The 25,540-nt window shown below is 37.3% G+C and overlaps 1 protein-coding gene and 1 long non-coding RNA gene across 6 annotated transcripts in view; one reads left to right on the top strand and one right to left on the bottom strand.

The window, feature by feature from the left end:
* Positions 1-25,540, bottom strand: part of TENM3 (teneurin transmembrane protein 3) — a 1,022,495-nt gene that overhangs the window by 813,098 nt on the left and 183,857 nt on the right. The window lies entirely within an intron of this gene.
* On the top strand, positions 1,165-24,645 carry LOC132344044 (uncharacterized). The gene is made up of 3 exons (XR_009493119.1): positions 1,165-1,535; positions 2,266-2,340; positions 24,361-24,645. It is a non-coding gene; the product is annotated as an uncharacterized lncRNA (long non-coding RNA).

The following is a 25,540-nucleotide window of genomic DNA, read 5'->3' as shown; positions in this document are numbered from 1 at the left end:
TTTGAAAATAAAAATCCAACTAGCTTGATAACATTAGAGGCTACCTTTCTTCTGTACCTTTAAAGTTTAAATGAAAAAGAAGGATAAGGAAGAATTTGCCTTATGTAACCTCTTTGGAATAAATTCATTTAAAATTTGAAGATATGCTAAAAAAAATTATTTTAAACCTTGATCCATCTTTTATTTACTGTGTTTTATAGTAGACAAGTCATTTATTTTTTCGTTCCATTGCCATCGATAACAATAATTTAAAACCAGCTAATAAACATTATGGTTTGTTAGAACTGCTACCAATTAAATCTTAAGTGTCTTATACATACAAATATAAACAGAATGTAATTAGAGCTATTTAAAGAACCCATTTTTAACTTAGATTAACCATACTTTCCATTTGCTGAGGATAAACACTCATAAATGAAAACCATTGCTGAACAAGAAGCAATTACTTCAGTTTAAAATATTAATATGCACAGCCTTTTTAAAAGCCATGGAAAATCATTTATGGACTGCGTCGCATAGACTCAAGTCATACCCAAAAGGAAGAATGGGGCAACATCCTGCGTCCTAATCGAGAAGCAATCAACTGGGGCATGGCATGTCCTTACCTTTAGGAGCCCATTAAACTCTTGGCTTCGATTAGCGTAGATTTCCAACATGATAGTCCTATATATGTTCAAAGGGTGATTTAAAACCACACATACATGCACTTAGAAAGAAAGGAGAATTTTACTGTTGAAAAATCAACTTCATCAACCTCTTTCTAGGAAAAATTGAAACCCACTTATAATTTAACCTAATAACTGATCTGAGCATATAGTTTGGAAGAGAAGGAAACATAGCCCACACATCATAATTGCACATTTTGTGCCTAAAATATACACAAAAATATATACTGAGTCAATTGAACACAACTAGCTAATTAATTCCACAGTACTTTTTGGTGACATTAGTAGGCTGAGTAAAACCTTGGTTTGGGCTAGAATTATACTCTCTGGTTAAATGCGTGCTACTGTGAGTTAACCACAGGTCACATCCAGTTACAATGAGCATCATTATCACAAAAGGCTTCCAAGCTGGTCCTGGAAGTTCTCAGAATGGGGCTCTGTTGATTTCATCACAATGATACCACTAATGTAAGAGCCCAGACAGACTTATTAACCCTTGTGTGCCTGAAATGGCCACAATGTTTCAGATCTTTGGTTAGGTCTCTGAATATAAAATGATTCTGGGTGAGGACGTGGTTATTTTCAACCTCACAAGACAAAAATCCAGGGACTAAACTTGTCCCATTAACAGTTCATGTCTGCCTATGGCTGAAAGTATAATTGGGGTAGTATTTTGAAAGGGGAACCATTTTGTTCATGACAACCAAGTTTCAATGCAGATAAATTTAGTAGATGATTGATAGTTATGGTGATGTGCCTTGAATTATAAGTGAAATTTATATTTATAGGACTTTATCTTTTGATCCCATTTACAAAGTTATAATCAATTATTTTTATTCTGAATTATGGAAGGCTTCATTTTCATTAAAGGTAAGGAAGTAAAATAGCTTCAAGGGCTGAGATGAAAAAAAATCTTAGCAGGGTGATTTTATGGTTGGCCTTAGGCAAAAATTACCCAGCAAGGGATGTTTGTCTTGGATGCCAGTACCAGTTCTTTTCAGTGATCTTCTATCCTATCCTGGCCACTGAAGCTTCCCAGGGCCCTTTGGGTGCTTGAATATATATTCCCTCCCCTCCCTTCATTCCCATACATACTCTTTTTATGTTATTTTGTCCAGGCTCTAGTCTTCAACAGAATTTATTATTATTACTCTTCTCTTCTTTTCCCAATATAGTATTTTCTTAGTCCCTTCTTCTGCCTGATACTATCTCATTTAAAAAACAAAGTCCTACGAATTCAATAATAAGGACCAAAGATTAGTGCTTCCTCTGTGCCACATAGTATGTGTTCATTTACAGAAGCTTTCTGGATAAATGCCTAATCCAAAGTACTGTCTTTAATGGTAGAAATTTCTGGTTCATTTAGAGGTATTGAAATTTGAAGAACTTTCAAAATATACCGTACAGGTGGCTGCATGCTCTATATAATGTTTAGAGCCAGTCATGTGTCTTTCATTAACTATCTTTAAGAAAAAGGGCTAGGTCATGTGTTTTGGTTTATAATTACCTTGTGCCATCACAAGGCTTTTAGAAAAACTTTCAACCAAAATTCAAAACTGTGATTTTACTAAACTACCACATTATCTTTCCCGAACCTCAGAAACACAAAGCATTCCCCTGATTGGATTGTTCACTATTCAACTTACTGAATCTCGTAACTTGGAGATTATGATAGGTGAGTATCCTGTGCATCTCCCCAGTGCCATCCACCCCAACACACAAGTAGGTGGTAACTATGTTGCTTTGTTAAACAGAATGTGACCCAGATTGCTACCAAGATTAATTTGAAACAGAGACTTATTACTGTTAGCACATCAAGGAGTGACTAAGTTGTGTTCCATAACTTTATAAAATTTTATAACTCATCAACTAAATAGCCTGAATTAGTTGACTTTATTGTTTGGTAAATGCTTGATTGCCAATAGATTTAATACATTGTTAATTATCTTATTCTCCTTAAAATAGTATTTTCACTTTTATAACCAAGAATATTAGAGGCTAATTAGAAATACAGTAGTGTGAATTGTAAATTATGTGTAATTACAATACAACTACTGAAGAATAATACACATTATTTATAAATTGTGACACTGTGATAAATTAAAGCAATTACAGGTAAACCAATAATGTTCTTTAATTAAGTACTTATGAATGAAAATTTGTGCCTTGCATTTACAATAACCTATAAGGTTGGGGACTGCATTTATAGCTCGTGTGGAAATCGATTGCACTCGGCCGTGATGCTCTGCTAAGAATAGCTTCCAAGTTCATTACTGTCATTCTGCCATTATCATGTAAAAACACCCAGGATTGTTAAATGTAAAGTGTGCTGACAGCCAATCAACCATGCTTCTTAATATAATTATAATTATGTCACTATCTCTTATTATGCCTTTATGAATCTGAGAAAAAGTTCATATTTCCACAAGTCTTCAATATTGGTTGCAAAGGAATAGAAGATGCTTTGTCACAAGTTTATTGAAAATACTATTGTATTTGACATTAGTAAGACTATTCATCCTCATAATTATCTTACTGCAGCCTGCCATTTAAAGATGATAACAATAGTTTATGTGTTGCTATATCTGTTTATTATATGCTATATTGTTATAATGTTGAGGTAATTCTTTGACATATCCAGGTTACAATCAATGTCACGAAATTGACATAGGACAGATCAAAAGACCACCTTCCTGCCCTTAATTCAAATTGTGTGTGTTTGTACAGATGCATGCAAACAGGTTTCTGGAGTAGAAAGAGAAGTAGTAAAAGTTGGTGAGATGGGGAAGAATTGGAAGGTTCAGATGACAGGAACTTGCTGACCTGAATTTAAAATATCTTGAAACTTATCATAAAGATAAGTATATAAAGATGAGTACTAAAAAAAAAACAAAAAAACAAGAAAAGTATTCTGACTTATCCAGGAATATACATTTATTAATTTGTCTTGAGGCATTTGAAAGAGGGAAGTGAAAAAGTTGGCTTAAAGCTCAACATTCAGAAAACTAAGATCATGGCATCTGGTCCCATCACTTCATGGCAAATAGATGAGGAAACAATGGAAACAGTGGCTGACTTTATTTTTCTGGGCTCCAAAATCACTGCAGATGGTGATTGCAGCCATGAAATTAAAAGACACTTGCTCCTTGGAAGGAAAGTTATAACCAACCTAGACAGGGTATTAAAAAGCAGACATTACTTTGCCAACAAAGGTCCGTCTAGTCAAGGCTGTGATTCCTCCAGTGGTCATGTATGGATGTGACAGTTGGACTATAAAAAAAGCTGAGCGCCGAAGAAGTGATGCTTTTGAACAGTGGTGTTGGAGAAGACTCTTGAGAATCCCTTGGACTGCAAGGAGATCCAACCAGTCCATCCTAAAGGAGATCAGTCCTGGGTGTTCATTGGAAGGACTGATGTTGAAGCTGAAACTCCAATACTTTGGGCACCTGATGCGAAGAGCTGACTCATTTGAAAAGACCCTGATGCTGGGAATGATTGAAGGCAGGAGGAGAAGGGGACGACAGAGGATGAGATGGTTGGATGGCATCACCGACTCGATGGACATGGGTTTGGGTGGACTCTGGGAGCTGGTGATGGACAGGGAGGTCTGGCGTGTTGTGGTTCATGGGGTCGCAAAGAGTCAGACAAGACTGAGCAACTGAACTAACTTGAAGCATTAACAATTAAAGTTCTCTAAAAATTAAGGAATGCCTATACTAGTAACAAAACAGCATGTCAAATATTCATGTGTGGTCATCTGTGTCCAACTCTTTGTGACCCCAGGTTCCTCTGTCTATGGGATTTCCCAGGCAAGAATACTGGGGTGGGTTGCCATTTCATATTCCAGGGTATCTTCCTGACCCAGGGATTGAACCCATGTCTCTTGCATCTCCTGCATTGGCAGGGGGATTCTTTACCACCTGGGAAGCCATGTGAAATATAGTACAGAGAATACCCTCGAAGGGAAAGCCATGTACTAGGTAGAGGTTACACATGTTAGTCATGATTATCAGGTCACAGATCTTATCTGCCTTGCAAACCAAGTTAGCCTGTTAATTTTCATGAAAGCCGGCAGAAATCATGAGACTCTTAGGTCAGAGGCAAAGGACTTTGTCACTCAAAGCACAACAAGTAGCATGAGCATCATCGTGTGTGTGTGTGTGTTGGTTTCCCTCATCCTTGCATGGGAGTGATACAGAAGGGCACAGATGGTTGCTATACACAGGGTGGGTTCACCCCGCAGCTGAGGAACATTGAACTTGAGGAGTCCACTGTTTTTATAGCAAGCGCTGAGCAAATCTACCTTTGTTTCAGAGGTAGACATTACATCATCTCTTAAAGTTGCTCTCTGTCAACATGACCCTGAGGAATGGTCCCAGTAAAGAGCAGTCACAGCTCTGCATTCTTGACAAACCTAGCAAGACATGAAGAAGTCCATGAGACCTGCAGAGGATTTTCTTTTCCAACATGCAGTATAAACATCTTCAGGAGTATGGTGTACAATGAGATAAAAAGATGACCTTTGTCCATTGGCTTCAAGTTCAAAACTCTTCCCACGACCATGCTTACCACTGTATGTTTAGCTAAATCTTATTAAAAATGGCATAAGAAACTTCTGGGGACAGTTTCCCTTTGATAGCTTCTCTGTGAATGCAATCCATTCAGATTGCAATCCATTCACTCTGCAAATGATCTGGTTCTAGTCTGTCACTTCCATTGAACTATTTAATCATGTCAGTTCCTTTCCTGTCTTCAGTTCACCTGACCTTATTAATTTCACTTTAGAAGTACTGAAATGGTACCTTCACCTGTTTGTTCACATCTTGACTTACTTGATATAAGTATATTGTAAGGTACAGGGATTGTAGAGGCTCCTAATTATCATCTCCAGCTTATCATTGGGCTTCCCTGCTGGCTCAGTGGTAAAAATTATGCCTGCCAATGCAGGAGACTCAGGTTGGATCCCTGAGTTGGGAAGATCCCTTGGAGAATGGAATGGCAACCCACTTCAGTATTCTTGTCTGGAGTATCCCAAGGACAGAGGAACCTTATGGGCTATAGTCCATGGGGTCACAAAAGAGTCAGACACACCTTAGCTACTAAGCAACAACAAGCTTATCATTAATTAGGCAGAGTGATCCATTGACATCTTTAGGCCACGCGGCCACCATTTGATGTGGCCAGAGCCTTCATAATGTCCAAACTCAAACTCTATATATAATCAGTGCCCAACTCTTTTCCAACCCTTTCACCTCTTTCATGAAAATTTTGTTGTCCTTCTGCAAGGCACACTGATTTCTTTGCTTTGAATTGATTTTCTATGCTCAGGATGAGCAGCTGTGGTGGTTCCTTGCGCCAAATTGGATGCTATGTAACTTCATCGGGAAGGACCCCTAAAGAAAACAGGTTTATTATATCCCTCTCCCGCCGTCTTTCAACCTACTTTCAATAAACTGTGCTTCTAGGCTGCGGGGTAGGATCTCAAGTCATCTTCTATAATGACTCTCAGGTTAAAAAAATTAGGTGTGGCTTTAAAAGGTGAATTCAGTGTAAAACCAAAACTTCACATCTAACTTATTCTTTCCAACACACTGGTGTGTGTACCTGTGTACACACACACACACACACACACACACACACACACACACACATGGGACTATTTTAAACCAGAAAAGCTAAGGTGGTGAAGAAGTATAATGGGGCTCTTTGCTCAGCATCCGTCTCCCTAGCTTCTAGCTGGCTGGGAAGGTCTTCTCTGATGGGTAGGCAGCGCATTCCCAATTCAGCTATTTTCTCCTTGGGTTGGCCTACTGGTTGGACACTCTCACTGCCCTTTGGTTTTGGACTTCTCAGAAAAGTCAGACAGCGTTTTCTGGATTATTCAACCACCAGGAGAGACATGCTAAAGTTTTAGGTGGCTGTCTTGAAGTTCTCCTCAACTGCATAATGTTTATGGAAAATACACTCCTCCCCAGTGTTATAGTACCACGGTCATCAAGTTCCCAAAAGAAACCTACCTTCTCTAATCTGATCAATCTTCAATTTCCCTTTTATACCCTGGAGGTGGTTGGGCACCTATATCATTGATTTCAGTTTTTATTTTTTTGGTTTATTTATTTTTGAAACGTTTTTGGATGGGAGGTGTCTCATCTGAAACTTTGATATAAGCAGTAGAAACAGTTTCTAATCCTATGAAAATTGTCTTATTGCATTTAATTATTTTTGAAAGTTTATAAATTTTTTTCTTACTATGTTACAAGCTTTTTGAGAAAGTAGGGACCACTTATACTCCTTTTTTTTTTTTTTTTTTGATCAGTGGATTGGAGTTATCAATTTACACGCCCTCAGGACAGAGGGGTGATAGGATTATAGTAACAAGTAATACAAATAGAAAGAAATAAGGAATATTGAGGTTCCTTTTCCTTCTTTATTTTTTAAAAAGAAGCCAGAAGTCTCAAATTTTATGCAACTGATAGATTTATTAACTGAAGGCATAAAGATACATTAAAATCATATCTGCACAAAACCAAAATAAACAGCACATTTATTTTAGCATGAAAAAAAACCACTCCATGAATAGGAATAATGGGAATATGCCTGTTTAATAATTAATATTAATAATTAATCTTTCTAAATAATTAGATGTTTCACTTTTGCATTTGTTGTGGTTAAGCTTTAATTGATTTAAATAATTGGAATCTACTTAACAAATTGCTTTTTTCAGCTGAAAAAATAGTCTTTTGGTGGACTACCTTAATGAAGGGGTTAATTTATTCTTTTATTACTGTTTAACTTATGAAAAAAATTTAAATATGTTTACCTTCTGTTTCAAGAAAATCAGTTTCTAAGTAAACAGTGCTCAACAGTTTGAATTGTCCCAACTGTTCTCTAAAAGTTGAAGAAAGGTTATTAAATATTTATCATCTTATATTGTGTTATTTACTGTTATGATGAATATGCAAATTTTATTAATGTTATTCAGAAAGCCATGAAAAAATTATAATTCATGAATGAAAAATTAAACGTTAACAAGCTAGTTATTTGGAAAAAAATCTAATCCACAAATGAAATACATTGTCCGTGAGTAAATAAAGCCATACTAGATTTTAGAGAGAAGGAACTGAGGGATGCAATAAATAGAAGCCTAGGAAAATATTTAGTATTTTCAGGATGGCAAAATAAAGGAGTCTTTCAGAAGTGTGAGAAAAGATGTTAAAAGTAGGGACTTGCTGGGGGCTCTTCCTTTCCTAAGGGCAGGGGAGGGGCAGGCAGAGGTGTTGGTGCCAGATTCCTCATCTCCAAGGCCCTCCCTCCCAACCCCCAGCACTGACAAAGAGGCTATCTTCCTATTGCCACAGGAATGCTATGGGAATTCGAAAGTTAGGGCTTTCTCCCTAACTGAAGATTTTAGCTCCAGGATATAGATAAAAAAAAAAAAAAAAGAAGAAGAACAATTATAATTCACGGAAAGCTTCTGGGTTTCATTAAAAGTAAAAAAAAAGAAAACGTTTTAAAAATTATTACATGCTACAGATAACTGGTCTAGTACCAGTTGGGCCATTTCTATCGATGTCCTCTTACCCTGATCTACTTTTCCATTTCCCATACGTATCAGCTTCAAATATACGATATAACATACCGGTATATACTGTTTACTTATAATTTTCTGGAAAATAATGTAGGCTCTATGAATGTAGGGAATCTTTGCTTCCCCACATGCTCATCAAGTACCCAGAAGAGTGCCTGGTATATAGTAGGTGCTCAATAAATATTTGTAGAATGTCCTCCAAAGAATATGTAGGGAAAAAGTGACTGCAATATTGAAAGATATTGTAGAAGGCTTGAGAAAAGACTGCTTCAAAATCAGGGGAAATAATCGAACCGTTAAATATATTTTATGAAGACTCTCAAATTACTTAGATATAACTCATCCAATAAATCTCCAGACCTGTTGCTTCTACTCTTCAAATATCTCTTAACCATATCTCTCATTTTCTATTAGCATCACATCTCTAGTAACCCTTTTCCTAGATATTTAAAAAATGTCCTTGTCTTTTCATTTCTAGTCTTTTACATCAAATAAATCATCTCCAATAATTCATAGCCATGAACCATTTAATGTATCACTTTTTTGGTGTGTGTTAGATATGCAGGTTTTACATGGTTCCTGATTTCACAGCATTTATAATTTAATTTTGGATACAGGCATTAAAGAAGCTGTGATATAACTGATGAACAACTAAAGAGCCTCTTGATGAAAGTGAAAGAGGAGAGTGAAAATTTTGGCTTAAAACTCAACATTCAGAAAACTAAGATCATGGCATCTGGTCCCATCACTTCATGGGAAATAGATGGGGAAACAGTGGAAACAGTGTCAGACTTTATTTTCTTGGGCTCCAAACTCATTGCAGATGCTGACTGGATGAAATTAAAAGATGCTTGCTCCTTGGAAGAAAAGTTATGATCAACCTAGACAGCATATTAAAAAGCAGAGCCATTACTTTGCCAACAAAGGTCCGTCTAGTCAAGGCTATGGTTTTTCCAGTAGTCATGTATGGATGTGACTATAAAGAAAGCTGAATGCTGAAGAATTGATGCTTTTGAACTGTGGTATTGGAGAAGACCCTTGAGAGTCCCTTGGACTGCAACAAGATCCAACCAGTCCATCCTAAAGGAAATGAATCCTGAACATTCATTGGAAGGACTGATGCTGAAGTTGAAACTCCAATACTTTGGCCACCTGATGTGAAGAACTGACTCATTTGAAAAGATGGTGATGTTGGGAAAGATTGAAGGCAGGAGGAGAAGGGGATGACGGAGGATGAGATGGTTGGATGGCATCACTGACTCAATGGATATGAGTTTGAGTAAACTCCGGGAATTGATGAAGGACAGGGAGGCCTGGCATGCTGCAGTCCATGGGGTCACAAAGAGTCAGACACGACTGAGTGACTGAACTGAACTGATATAACTACTTGCTTAATACTGCTTGTAATTCTCTCTCTACAGTTGACATTTGTTGTTGGAAAAGGTAGTTTGCCCTGAACTATAACTAAGGCAATGAATGTTGTCTAGAATCTTAGAGAAGAATCTCTTCTAAGAAAGTGATGTGTAAGATGAGATTTGAAAGAGAGTGAGAGTCAGGCATTCTCAATGGAAGAGGTAGTGAGAATCATTGAAAGGGAACAGAATATGCTAAAATCCAGAGGCAGGAGGGTTAGAGAGGCATGAGTTATAACTAGGTGGAGACAAGATGATGTATGACTAGAGAGGGGAAGGGGGGATAAATTGGGAGATTGGGACTGACATACATACACCACTATGCATAAAATAGATAATTAGTAAGAACCTACTGTATAGCGTAGGTGAAAAAAAAGATAACTTTGTAACTAGATGGCCTTGATACAGAAATGCCCCCTCCATCTATTCTGTCTCTTTACAGTACTAAGTTGTTTCATTTGGGAGACAGTATCTTTGGTGTGTGATCCCAAAAACTGAGGTACAATGACTCTATCCTTTTGGGGTTTTAGCAAAATGCCTTATTCTTGGTGGATCATAAACATTGATATTTGCTAAGTGACTATCAGCCGATCTAATCTGATTGATTTCTATGCCACTGGCATGTGTGCATTTTAATATATGTAATTGTTGAACCATTAGCCAGTTTATTCTCCCCCTTTTAGTGGCTCATTACCTGTTATAGCATGCTATATCCTGGTTTATACAAGAACAGCTGTGTCTAATATACTCCTATAAATCACCCATGTTCATTTTCATATAGGTATTAGACTCAGCAAATATGTGTCATGTGGATTTTTATGTGCGAGCCTCTGAACATCACAAAAACTTCCCAGAGCCAGAGATAACTGCACTGAATCAGCTGTTCCCAAGTTTACTTTTAACCATTGCTCAAATTAGATATCTATGAACTCCCCTCAGAGTCCAATCCCAGGCTGCCAGCTGCTCCAGATGTAAGAAGCTTTTATAGCTTTCAAACACATTTTATCTATCATCATTTTCATCAACAGGAATATCTTTCTCTTTATTCTCTTTTAGAGAACCTGGTAAACAAGGAAAGAGAAAAGCTTGTCTTTATTGTAACTCCAAAGAGCTCAGTTTGTGTGTGTGTGTGGGAAACCCCAGCATGTCTTTCTTTGTATCTCTTTCTATGTAGTTCTTCAAAGGTTTATCAACCACCACCTTAATCCATTTGCTGAAGATACTCAATTTTCCAAATGTCCTTTTCTTTGAAATTCATAGAAAATTCAGCTTGAGGTGACAGAAAGAGATGAAGAATGCAAGGAGGTATACATTCTAATTTTGCCTCTACACTTATGAATCAAGTGTTCTGAATGAATTCTCCATTTTTTCTCATCTGTAAAATGGGCGGTGATTTTGAGAGGGTTAGAGAAAGATGAAAGATGAAAAATGATTATAAGGAATCTTTTAAAACAAGTTACGAATAAACTCATGTACATTTTGATCTCAATCACAGAGCTAAGGGTATACTCAAAGAAGTTGGTACGGATAGAAATATTTATAAAGTCAAGTTCACTGCAGCGTTGTTCTTAGTAGCAAACAACTGAGAAAAAATGAAAGGAGTCTATTAACAGCATGTTGAAATGTAAATTATGAAATATCCATATAATGGAATAATATAGAGTCACTTAAAAAGTCACATAGTTTTGCATGACTCATAAAGAAATAAATATATCCAAGAAGTAGCATTAAGAGTAAAAACGGAGAGAATCCTTATGCAGTACATTTACATGGTGTAAATTAAAAAAGAAAACATATACATGTAGCTGGTATACGCATCAGCATTTTGGACTGAAACAAAAAAGCTGATAGAATGATCAATTTTGGGTAAAATAATTGAGGATGGTGTCATCACTATGTATTATACTTCTCTACTCCTGTCCATGTTTTATTTTCTTTGTAAAATAACAGTCAATGTTACACGAACAGTATAATATTGGAACTTTTTGATTTTCTTTTGTATATGATTGTTAAAGAAACAAATGCCTATTATCTAAAAATAAATTATAAAAAATAATAAAATTCCAGTGGTCTTATTGATATAAAATACTGTTTTATCACACAAAGGATATAAAAATTCAATAGCAGACTCAAATAAATTGAGTTTAGGAGATATGCTGCTTTCAGGAATGTGGCATTGACCAGGTTAATGCCATTAACTGTAAGTGGGGGGAGTATTTTTACAACTCCTTTTTATTGAGCACCTACTTTTCCCCCTCTTTGTTCTCACATGCCTAGTTTTCAGCCACAAAAAGGTTTAGCAGGCATCTCATTGTTCACTGCATTTTGTTACTTTTTAAAATCTGAAAATCACTACTAGGTGTTGGAGTGTATTATGGGAATATTCTCTCCAGCTGGGCTGACATATTCATGAAATGCAGAGTAACTGGAACAGAGTCAGAGGACTCTGGGACCTGAAGGAGGCCTCCGCGTCTGCCCCCGGAGTTGTCTGTTACTGTGGCTAGACCCAGGGCATTTCAGTGATTTATCCAGGCTGACCTAGACGGACTGAGCACTGACTGTGTGTCTGATTGACCCAGTGCAGTGTGATGTCTTGTCTGTAGCAGTCTATGTCCTGTGGTCAAGCAGACTCACCAGCAGATTTTTGAGAAGTTAAGCTTTGAGTTGCATCATTAAAGAAGGTATCAACCTTAATGAACTATGATATGAATTATGCGTTTGCTGTTATGATGTTATTAATACCTACCTCATTCAGTTCCTGCAGTAACTATATATATACACACACACACACTATATGTAATATATGGTATTACAAATAATGGTACTGAAACTCAGAGATTAAATCATTTGCACAAAGATACAATTTATATATAGCAGAAATGGAATTTAAACTCATATCTGATTCACCCCATTATTCATAATCTCAATAATAGGAGCAAAGATCCTTAAGTGGGCGTTAATAAGGTGTATATAGAAAACGACCAGTTGAAAGCTTGTGGAGGCAGTTGAAATCAAGTCTTCTAGGTATTAGTAGTAAGATAGTAGCAAACTAATTCAGAAAGGAAAGGCAGAAACTGAGTTGAAAAATTACTGAGATAAAATTTTTCCACATACTCTACTGAGCAAGCCTGTATGCATTATGTTCAGTTCAAATATTCTAATAGTAGTAGTACTAACCAAACAGTGGGAGTATTAATACAAACCTCTACACCTTGCTTGAACCTTCCCCACGTATCAAAGCTGTGATCCACTTTAAGGTTAATTGCTCTGTCTTTGAGGTATACTTAGTTTGTTCACCTTTTAAGGGTCATACACATAACTGGAATAACCTAATTTATCACCTATACTGTGTAACACTCTTTTATTCTAACCTGAAAATTAAACTCTCCGCAAACCCCATAAAATGCATATTAAAACATCATGTGCAGGATGCAAAACATTTTTGCATAATGACAGGTTTAATTTTGTTTAGCCTGTTAGCATCTACTCTTGAAAACGAGGTTCTGAGATTTCCTATTTATGCTCCTAAATTCAGAATAGTCTAAAATGTCATTTTTATTATTCCTTATATCAGAGGCCTTAAAATTAAAAACATCCATCAGAAAATGGCTGTCTTCAAAATATATTGCCCAATATGGAATGTAAATATTAAGTTTAAATATTTTAAAATTAAATTATTATTTAATTTATAATTGCATGAGCATAGTATAGTTGGGCTATGGGGTGAATAGATCTGTTCACAGGCAGAAATATGTGTTCTCATATCACTTTAAAAGCCACAAACCCCCAAACCTTCAGCAATCAGACTGAGGATAGGAAAGTTGCTAAAAACCAGGGCAAAACTATCATTCCTGAACATTTCAAATCAGTTCTTAATCCCTGAAAGTAACTTTCAAAAATATGGACACATTGAATTTTCAAAGCTGCCTCCATGTCACCAACAAAATGAGAATCAACTGATATTATTTTTAAATACAAAAAAACCTGTAAATAAATCAAGGAAGAAAGGAATAAGGCAAATGTAGTCTCTTTCACCCCAGGTATAAAATATAAACACATGACAATTTTATTTAAAAAGAGAACTTGTGTGGCTTAATGCCCCAGTCTTAAAATACAGTTAAAATTAAGAACCTGAAAATACATGTTACCATTATAAGATGATCACAGAAACATTCTGGGCAAGAATTCGATTTTATATAAATTGTTTCATACGATGTCAGTTCTAATAGTAGTGAAGAAAAATATTTAAATGTGTAGCATGCCTCATGCTTTCCAGAGCATTACATGGAATTCATTATTTATCTGTACTTCACAACAGTGATGCAAGTACCTTTCCACTCTGGTGTAGGAAGTATCTCTTTACACAAAGCAGCTTTCAGAGTCTGCTCAAATTCCACTTTTCTGTGATTCCTTCTGTGACTGCCCCAGATGGGAGTAATTCCCCTTTTTCTGAAAGCTTATGGGGTTAATTATCTCATATGGCAATGGCATTGCCTCGTGTGAGGTTTTCCTTCCTTTTAGGATGTATCTCTGAGCTGTATCTTCCTTCATCCCCTCTCCTCTTCCCTGACCCACCTTTTACCCCTCAACTATGACACCTGGCATAGAACTTTGGTCAGGATTTACAAGGATGGCTGTGATCCGAACATCTCTTAAAGACAGATTTTGTGTGGTTCCTAGTGCTTGACAATGCTTGTTGTTCAGCTGCTAAGTTTTGTCTGACTCCTTGCGACCCCATGGACTGCAGCACGCCAGGCTTCCCTGCCCTCACTGCCTCCTGGAGTTTGCTCAAACTCATGTCCATTGAGTTGGTGATGCCATCCAACCACCTCATCCTCTGCCAAGCCCTGATGCTGGAAAAGACTGAGGGCAGGAGGAGAAGGGGGATGACAGTGTTTACCTAACATTTAAAACTTTGGGAAATTTCACTTAAAACTTGGAATTTCTAGTTTCTTTAGATGAACTAGAAGATCTGATGATTCTGGATTCATACTCCTTCATGGCAACAGTTGGCTGGGGTCGAGAGTGGCTTCTCATTTAGGATGTGCGCAGGTGCACCAATGGGAGCTGTCCTCCTGCTCTCTGATGTACTTCTTCTTTGAAGCATCATCAGGAATTCACGACTGAGGCTTTTTTTTTTAGTTTTTTTTTTTTTTTTTAGTTTTTTGGCTGTATCACATGTCATGTGGGATCTTAGTCCCCGACCAGGGATTGAACTCATGTCTTCTGCAGTGGAATCAACCACTGGACCGCCAGGGAAGTCCCTTGACTGCCTTTTTTTTTTTTTTTTTAAATGGCAGACGACTATTTACTGTACCCAGATCTCTATCAAAAGTGAGTTGACAAAAGCAAGCAAGGAGGACATTGAATGGCTTCCAACCTGTAACCCTGATTCCCAATATGGATTGGCCTTTGCAGACATTTGAGTTTAGACTTCGAGGGGAAGTATGAAACTTAAGAGCACATCGTCTGTGAAGCCTTGGGAAGCCTTGAGATTTGATCCCTGCTTTGTCACTTATTAACTGTGAAGCCCATACTTTTGATCTCTTATCTCAAAAGTGGAAGTAATCCCAGATAGTTTTCTTATGAGGATTAAGAAAAGTAAATAAATAATAAATACTTAGCACATTATCTGCTACATAGTGAGCCCATAGTAAATGATAAATATTATTACTATCCTTCCCATGTTTAAAGTTAAGAAATTCTTTTGAATTGAGGTCTCACATATGATGGCCTTAGTGGCTCAGGTTGGATTTGCCCAGCTGGGTGGAAGGTATGAATGAAAACTGCAAGTCATTTACTTAATACATATTTATTAGACACCTAACTCTGTTCCTGGCACTATTCTCAATATTTGGTATTTATAATGCAAACAAAGCAAACCTAGTTCTTTGCTGTAATGGAGTTTACATACCGGTGGAGGAAACAAATAAATACTGAAAAAATAACTGTACAATGTTATTTCAGGGATGATATATGTGACAAGGCTAGGCAAAGGGCTCAAGAAAAACTGGAGGCATGTGCTACTTTATATATGGTAGAGTAAAGAAATGGTATTCAAGGAGGAGCTTGAATGAAGTGAGAGAGAGAGCTAAGAAAGCTCATGATGGGATAGAATTGCTGGCAGCATGGGTGGGCCCTGCAGGGGAGCTTGCCCAGTGCTCTGACAAGTGGCCAAGGATTCCAGTGAGGGATGGCAACCCACTCCAGTATTTTTTCCTGGAGAATCCCATGGATTCTGGCATGGATTCGACCCCATGGACTGGAGCCTGGCAGCCTACAGTCCATGGGGTCGCAAGAACTTAGTGACGAAACCACCACCACCACCACCACCACCAGTGAGGGGAGATGGAAAGGGGGAGAGTTTACCAGGGGGAGGTCACACCATGCTGGGCCTTGGAGGCCATCTGTGAGCACTTAGGTCTTCGATGTAATCAGAAAATCCTAGAATCTTTTAATCACATAATTGACATGATCTCCTTTGTCCTGAAAGGCTGGTCTGTGGAACAGAGGCCAGGCAAGCAGGAGACTCATCAGAAGGGTGTTGCCACTGACCATGTGAGGGACTAGAGTTGGTGGCAGTGGACGGGGTGAGAAGGTCACGTTACTAGAGCAGCAGGCTTTGCTGGTGGGTGTGGGGTGTATGCAAATGAGAAGAGCAAACGATGACTCTCAGGTTTTGACCAAAGAAGCTGGCTGGATAGTGGCAAGACTGAGATTTAGAACACTGGATGAGTGTCAAGAGCTTGGAGGGAGGGTGGGAATGGATAGCAAGAATTCAGTTCTAGACATGGGAAGTTTCAGATGCTCAAAAAGCATTGTGAGGACATGTTGAATAGACAGTTATGTGTAAGTCTAGCCCCTGGGGGAGGAAATGGCAACCCATTCCAGTGTTCTTGCCTGGAGAATTCCGTGGATAAATGTGCCTGGCAGGCTATAGTCCATGGGGTTGCAAAGAGTCAGATAGACTGAGCGCAGTGCACAGCAGCACATGTAAGTCTCGTGTTCAAAGCATTGATTGTGACTGGAGATGACAATTTGAAAATCCTTATGGCTCAATGGTAAAGAATCTACCTGCAGTGCAGGAGCCACAGGAGACACGGATTCAATCCCTGGGTCAGGAAGATCCCCTGGAGGGGGAAATGGCAACCCACTCTAGTATTCTTGCCCATGGACAGAGGAGCCTGGGGGGGGGCTACAGTCTTTGGGGTCACAAAGAGTTGGACATAACTGAAGCAACTTAACATGCACATCTTATAGACACGGCATTTAAGATCAAGGAGTTGGATGAAATCATCAAGGACTTGAGTATAGAATGAAAAAAAAACAGAGGTTGGGGGGTGGGCATGAGTCTTTAGCAAGGGAAGAAAGAGTGGCAGGTGCAAAAGGAAGAAAACCTATAGTGTGGCCATCAGGCCAAGGACTGTGTCCACATCCTCACAGGCGAGGAAGGCCCCTTGTTCTCTGAGGTTATGCATTTTCAGATCAATAGTGTTTTAGGTGCTCTGCTTGTTCTCAGTAAGAGACCACTAATGGGATAAAGCAACCAAACTGAAAAGACATAGAACTTTTCCAAGAATTTCAAATTGAGAAGTTACATTCATGCAGGTGAGGCTAAGATCAATACCTATTGTAAAACAAAATGCTCTTAAATAGTCTATATGAATGATGACTTTTAATTAATCTTCATTCTATCACACCATGTCATGTGAAGACTCCTCTGTCCTCTTGGAGCACATGCTTTAAGTCCCTAAATGCAAGTGTACCTGAATAATACAGCAAGGGTGCTGGAAGCCAATGACATTGACAGAAACTGAGGATGGCTACATTTGAGGATCATTTTTTAATAGTTAATAATCACTATTTTCTTTTTCCTTTTTTTTCCTGTCCTCCCCCGCCTCTTCTTTCCTTTTTAATTTTTTAAAAAAATTTTTGGCTACAGCTGCTTTTTAAAGTCCATTCACTTTTTAGTTATGACTCACAGGGACCACTTCTGTTTCACAGTGGAGAGTGACTTGATGCATGTGGTCATGAAAATCTACATTAGTCCCTAAACACCAAGCAGATCTAAGCTGTCAAAAATGAAGGAAGAAGTGAAACATTTGGGACTTTAAGAAATGACAGCATATTCAAATTAAATATATATGTGTGCGTTATGTGCATATGTGTACACACACACACACTCACTCACATAGGCACATACATGCATTTACCTCTTTATCTAGAACATATGGACTTGCAGATTTTTATGCCAAGCCATACGTTTCTGTCTGGCATCATATGGCTCACATTTGATGAAAACTATCCAGTCCTGTGGTGTGCTTCTTTGTTACATATTCTCTAACTCCTATGAGTGAGAATTCCCATTAGCTCAAGGAGGAAAAAAAGAAATGCTATAATGATCCCCTTGCAGTTTGTTTTGGGGGCGTGAAAGATGTGAAAAATTGGTGGAAACACACAAAAATTCACATCATAGTAATAATTGGATGGCTCTGACATAACCAGTATTTTTGGTGGTGTTTTATATTTTAATTCATGACTTTACACTAAACAAGATCCCAAAGTGGGAAAACATTGTGGTAAAATTCCTTGATTTTAAATATAGCGGGCAGCTGGAAAGAGAGTGCAAATGTGTGTGCTGACATGAGGGGTGTGTGAGGAGCATTCAGCTGTGAGTATTTTTGCTAACTATCTGCAAACTGTATAGTGCACATACCGTGGGAGACAGACCATAAAGCTGTAGGCTCTCACCACCTAATGGGTGAATTTCATGGGGAATCTTGAAAATAATTCTCATAGACAGCACGGGCGGCTCATCTAAAGAACTGTTTTGGCTAACACTGATTCCTCTTCCTTTCACTCAGGAAATCAAATATTTCGCCTCAAAAGTAGATCATATTCTGGGTGGTCCCAGGGGAAAAGCTGAAGAGTTTTTTTGTTTTTTTTTTTTCCCATTTTATTTTCTTGGCAGCAAAGGAATTCTAAAATTTGTTCCCAGATTCTTAGTAGGATGGTGCCCATGGCAGATGGGGGTCACTTAATGAGTAAGCTCACCAGGTCACTGCAGCCCAGGCATTCTGTCCCGTCTCACAATTTTGAGTTATTGTTATAGGGAGTTTTACATATTTTTGGCACAGAGTGGGGATATATGGTGACCTGTCACAACAGTATAAGTTTCTTGATTAAAGAAGGGCTGTGATTTGAAGGGAAGCTGAGTATCAAATAGCTTCCTCTGCTTGTCATGGTTGGGAAGGTATGTATGCTTCAACTCAGCATCCCCAGTCCTCTCTGTACTCAGATGAGAGTACTCAGAACTCAAGGGCAGTTCTCTTGAGCTTCCCTGGTGGCTCAGAGGTTAAAGCGTCTGCCTGGAATGCGGGAGACCTGGGTTTGATCCCTGGGTCAGGAAGATCCTCTGGAGAAGGAAATGGCAACCCACTCCAGTACTCTTGCCTGGAGAATCCCATGGAGGGAGGAGCCTGGTAGGCTACAGTCCATGGGGCCCCGAAGAGTCGGACACGACTGAGTGACTTCACTTTTACTTTCTCCTGGCAAAGCCTCCCTCCCTGAACAGTGTCCGTGCTCAAAAGGCAATGCCTTGGTCATGAGCTACCTGTCCACCATTTTGGAATATTATCAGAATCAAAACCTATTTACATTTCAAGTGAATATTCTGAGTTGCACTCAACAAAGTGGAATATAAAAGATTCAATTGGCCCTGTGCATTTTATATACCCTAAATAATGCCATGCCATGTGTGCATGCTTAGTCATGTCTGACTCTTTGTGACCCTATGGACTGTAGCCCACCAGGCTCCTCTATCCATGGAATTTTCCAGGCAAGAATACTGGAGTGGGTTGCCATTTCTTCCCTGAAGGGATCTTTCTGATCCAGGGATCCAACCCACGTCTCCTACATCTCTCGAATTGGCTGGCAGATTCTTTACCACTGAGCCACCTGGAAGCCCCTAAATAAAAACATGGGCAAAAGTGATATAGTCATGGCAAGCTTAACTCAAATCGGTTTTCTACTATGCTACTGAGCAATAATAATATATAGAAAACATCTTAATTTTCAGGCTGTAAGAATGTCAACCCTATTATTGCATTGAGGGCATCTGATACTTGTAATTTTTACTCTTTTTTTCTTCTTTAGTCCAACTAGTCATCGTATATAGAGTGTTTGTGGGTTGTTTTTCCAAATTATTGAAAGTTACTTTTCATTGTGCTGATATATTAGGAAAGTGTTTTGTTTAATTTTTTTTTTCTTATTGAAGCATAGCTGATTTACAAGATTGTGTTAGTTTCAGGTATACAGAATGGTGATTCAGTTATGCATATATTTGCTTTGGAGTTCTTTTCCCTTGTAGATTATTACAAAAGATTGAGTAGAGTTCCCTGTGCTATACAGTAGGTCTTTTTTGGTTATCTATTTTATATATAGTAGTTTGTATGTATTAATCCCAACCTGTGAGGAGAGTGCTTCAAATGAATCTCACGACCAGAGAAATGAAAAATATCTGGTGAACTAAAAGAAAAGAACTATTTGAAAGACCATTTTCTAAAAGCCCACTTGTCTTGGAGTATCTGACGAAACAACCATGTATGTGTATATATGGGCAGGTGCACAAAAACTCAGGCAGAAAGAGATGCGCACTCAGGGAGGTGATTTGCCACTTGAAAGAGAATAAGAAAAGCTAGCGACATCCAGATGTTATCATTCTGTTCCCAGTGATACCACTGGCAGCTTTGGTTCTCCAGGGGACAAAAAGGGAGCACACCTCTTGTGAGCTGAAATACTGGAGGAGAAGGACTGAAGCTGATTCCTGGCTGTGCTTCACACTGAGTGCTTTACACAGAGCAGAAGCCCAATTAATGCCTGTGGAATTGAATTTATTGAATTGCACTGAAGGGAAAAGAGGACTCAAGGGACTTGGAGCCTTCAAGAGTATATTGCAAGAGCTTTGGTTTCAAGCAGAGACTAAAATTTTAATCTCTGGATTTGTCTGTTGGGCAATGGAGATACATATCCTGAATGAGAAACAAATAACAAATACACCTATTGGAACTGCTGAACATATGATTTGTTCAGTGAAATACCATGAACCATTTATATACAATGCTTGAAAGAAAATGCTAGTTTCTAACCATGACACTATTAAAACACACCTTGGGCTCAAATTTATTTTCCTTTAGATTTTTATGAATTTTGGAAAGATGACAACTAGGAAAAATGATAGAAAATGGTATATATTTTTAATCAATTATGACTCCTAATGGGAAAATTTTATCCAATAAATTTAAATTTGAATTAATTTAAAATGCCCAAATAATTTTGCATTGGTAAAATAGAAGCTTCTTTAAAATGTTCTCATAAATCAATGATGATTAGAATCTTTCTCAAATTTTGAAGATAAACGTATTTAGGTTGTGATAAAATGTGAAAAATTTCTACATGATAGTTGTTATTTTCATAAAACTGTGAGTGTAAAGGACATCTCTTAGATAAATTAATTATAGGAATAAATAATATAACCAATATAAAATGAAATGTTGGAAAATATGTTCTAAATGTTTTAAAAGGTCAGTGGGGGAAAAAATAAGGTTTTATTCTAACAAAATATGCAGGGCCATTGATGAAATATCATTAGAATCCTACATACAAAGAAAAGGAATTGAGTAAAATTTGTTTAAAGAATTTTGTTATTTTTCTCTTATACACTATATTTTTATTTATGTATTTCTCTAATTCTGATAGTTATTAAATGCTCTTTTTTTGAATCTGTAAGCAAATGACTACTAAAGGGAAAATAGAATTTCTCTACTTGTTTTAAAGACACATATATGTTCCTCAATACCTAATTTCTCTGTTCAGATATCACACAGACCTAGGATTAGTCTTCTAATAAGTCTAGTAATTTCAGTTCAAACAAAATAAAATTTTGGAAAGCACAAACCTGTCATTACTAAACAACGTGCTATTAAAAACAAACCATGGATCAATTAGAAATCAAAGAGGAAATCATAAGTAAATGAAATAAATGAAAATGGAAACATAACTGTCTAAAATCTACGGGATACAGCAAAAGTGATTCAGAAAGGGAAGTTTTTAGTGATACAGTCCTACCTTGAGAAACGAGAAAAATCTCAAATAAACAACTCAACCTACCATCTAAGGGAATTAGAAAAACAAGAATAAACAGAGTCCAAAGCCAACAGAAGGAAGGGAACAATAGAAATCACAGAGGAAATATATAAAATCGAGGATCCCTCCCCCAAAACAATAGAATAAACATCAATATTTGGCAAAACTAATACAATTATGTAAAGTTTAAAAATAAAATAAAATTAAAATATTTCTATGCAAAAAAAAATAAAATTCCACAATAATGTGGATATGATTTCAAAAAAAAAAAAAAAGAAACTAATACCTGGTTTTTAAAAAAGATAAACAAAATTCATAGACCTTTAGTCAGGCTTATCAAAAACAAAAGGGAAAGGATCCAATTAAACAAAATAATAAACAAAACAGGAGAAATAACAACTGATACCACAGAGATACAAATAATCATAAGAAAATACTACCAACAGTTATATGCCTACAGACTGAACCACCTAGAAGAAATGGACAAATTTATAGAAAGATACAACTTACCAAGACTGAATCAAGAAGAAACAGGCAATTTGAACAGACTGATTGCTAGTAGTAAAATTGAATTTGTAATAAAAGTACTCCTAGGAAACAAAAAGCCTGGGACCAGTTGCAATAACATGGATGAACTTAAAGTACTATGCTTAGTGAAGTAAGTCATACAGAAAGACAAGTAGTCTATGTTGTCATTATATACAAAATCAAGAAAATAAAAAAAGGGAATGTATATTATAAAACAGAAACAGACCTATAGATACTGAGAAAAAATTAGTGGTTACCAGTAGGGAGAGGGAGGGAGGAGGGGCAAGAGAGGGCTAGGAAAGTAAGACATACAAACTACTACATATAGAATTAATAAGCTATAAGGATATATTGTACAGCACAGGGAAATATATCCATTATTTGTAATAACTGGAGAATAATCACTAAAATATTAAATCACTATGTAAGACAGCTGAAACTAATATAGTATTGTAAATCAACTGATTTCAATTAAACAAAGATAATAAAAATTATTATGAGATGAATATAAACAGTATAAAAAGTAACTTATGAAAATTTCACAGATTTCTAATTATTTTCTCAAAAAATAATGGCCCCATAACTTGCATTATTTTTATATCAAATCTTTGAAACTATTCAGCATAGATATTTAAACATGTAGAAAACCAAGTCTCACAATAAATAATACTGTGAAAGTAATAAGTTGCTACATCACTTTTTTGGCAATGTAACCTCACAGAAGAGATTTCTTTTTGATTAAGGAATAAAAATTAAATGACACATTAAAGAGCGTCTGATCACTTAGTGACTGCTTCATCTTTTCAGCTGAATGTTCATTCCTCTGAATCTGTAAACAACAAAATAAGTCTTTTCAGGTGACTTCAAAACACTACTTGTATTGAACATATGCAAATAAAATATATTTAGTGGTGACTATTTTGAAATATTATAAGCCAAGTTTGGGCACTTGGAACTGTATACACAGGACCTATGAAAAATATTAAAGTAGGATTACCATGAAGAGTTGGCTTCCTTGATGGCTCAGTCCAAAAATAATCCACCTGCAATGCGGGAGACCCAGGTTTGATCCCTGGGTTGGGAAAGTCCTCTGGAGGAGGGCATGGCAACCCACTCCAGTGTTTTTGCCTGGAGAATCCCCATGGTCAGAGGAACCTTGTGGGCTGCAGTCCATGAGGTCGCAAAGAGTCAGACATGACTGAGCAACTAAACACAGCACAGCTGCACCACAAAGAATATTTATTTCCCCAACAGAAATTTAGTAATAAGTCTGTTCTGACATCATTTGGGTTATATGAAAACCTTTAGACATCTCCATTAAGAAAGAAGATTGCCAACAGGTTGAACGAGTTGGAAGAGTTTTGAGTCTCCTGATTGGAACCTATAGCAAGATAGATTTCTATGGAACTAGAAAATATTTTACCAATTATGATATGTCATAGACCTTTCCCTTCTTTTCTTGTTAATACAAAGAAGTTTAAAGGGTGGAAAAAAATAAAATATCAACAGGCTTTAGATAAAATTAGGGATTCCCTGGTGGCTCAGATGGTAAAGCATCTGCCCACAATCTGGGAGACCCAGGTTTGATCCCTGGGTCAGGAAGATCCCCTGGGGAAGGAAATGGCAACCCACTCCAGTACTCTTGCCTAGAAAATTCCATGGATGAAGGAGCCTGGTGGGCTACAGTCCATGAGGTCGCAAAGAGTCAGACATGACTGAGCGACTTCACTTTCTTTCTTTCTTTTCTTTAGATAAAATATTGCAGAGATGAGAAAAATGTAAAAAAAAAAAAAAAGTAAAACCTCAATTGAGGCATTGGAATTGGGTAGCACTTATATTAGTCATTGATAGAACTGCCACATAAAACTGCATGTATGTGTGTGTGTGTCTGAGTGTGTGGGTTTAACCATAGACAAATTGGCTTATCTACCGTTGCTTTTTCAAAGATTATATTTAAAAATAAGTGATGCTGTATCACTGAATATTTTTCATACAAACTTCCTTTTCCGTTTTCTCTTTTCAGTGAAGTTGGATTGCATGAAGAAAACGAAGTTGTTTTACTTGATTTTATCAGCTGAAAGCAGAGGAAGGACACATTTCTAATGGATCCTAAGTCACTGAGTGCACTTTTAGAGAAATAGAATTGGTGGTGAGGCATAAGGCCACTAAGTTGCTCTAATATAATGATAATTTTGTTAAGGATTTTGACAGTTAGAAGTGTGTGCAAGGTCAGGGAAAGTCTTGTAAGCCTTTTTTTGATGAAAGTATAACCATATGCTTATTGACTAAGGTAAGATAAAAGATGAAAGTTGGGGAAAGAATGAATAAATTTCGTCATTGGGATAATGCTGAAAGCACTAGAGTGTCCCAGGTGGTTGAGTGGTAAAGACTTTACTTGCTAATGAAGGAGATTCGGGAGACATGGTTTTGATCCCTGGGTCAGGAAGATCCCCTGGAGAAGGAAATGGTATCCTGCTCCAGTATTCTTGCCTGGGAAATCCCATGGACAGAGTAGCCTGGTGGGCTATAGTCCATGGGGTCACCAAAGAGTTGGACATGACTGAGCATGCACACATTAAAACATTAGAATATACCAACATCAATATGGTTACTAAATATGTTCTCTACAAAAATGTAGTGATATCTGTGTAGCATAGAAGTGTGGCCAATATTTGACCAGCACAGAAGTTTTTCTTGTCCAGTAGTGCTTCTTCAAACTTGAAAGAAGGTCATACTCAATGTCTCCAGTGGTCTTGCTATTTTCAGATTTAGATGGTCAACTCTAAGAATCAAAGTCCTCAAAGTTATGAATTTTGTTCTTGAAGCACAAGCAAAGCCATGAGAAAACTAAGATGCTTCTGAATTTTAACACAGAATCAGTATCATAGGAATGCTAAGTTTAAACATGGATGTGATATATGTTTGGTTGCTATGAAATTAGCTCAGAAGAGACTAATAGGACATAGTTGCTTATAAGTATGTTCCTGGATTCACTTAGCCAAGAATAATGATGGAGGAGCTCTTCTTTTGACTAATAATGCATCCTCTGTTCTTTAGTATCTTACTACTAATACTTTGGCCACCTGATGTGAAGAACTGACTCATTGGAAAAGATCCTGATGTTGGGAAAGATTGAGGGCAGGAGGAGAAGGGGACGACAGAGGATGAGATGGTTGGATGGCATCACTGACTCAATGTTTGAG

This window comes from Bos taurus, chromosome 27, assembly GCF_002263795.3.
Source record: "Bos taurus isolate L1 Dominette 01449 registration number 42190680 breed Hereford chromosome 27, ARS-UCD2.0, whole genome shotgun sequence".
NCBI lineage: Eukaryota > Metazoa > Chordata > Mammalia > Artiodactyla > Bovidae > Bos > Bos taurus.
This window is presented reverse-complemented; position numbering and strand designations above follow the sequence as displayed.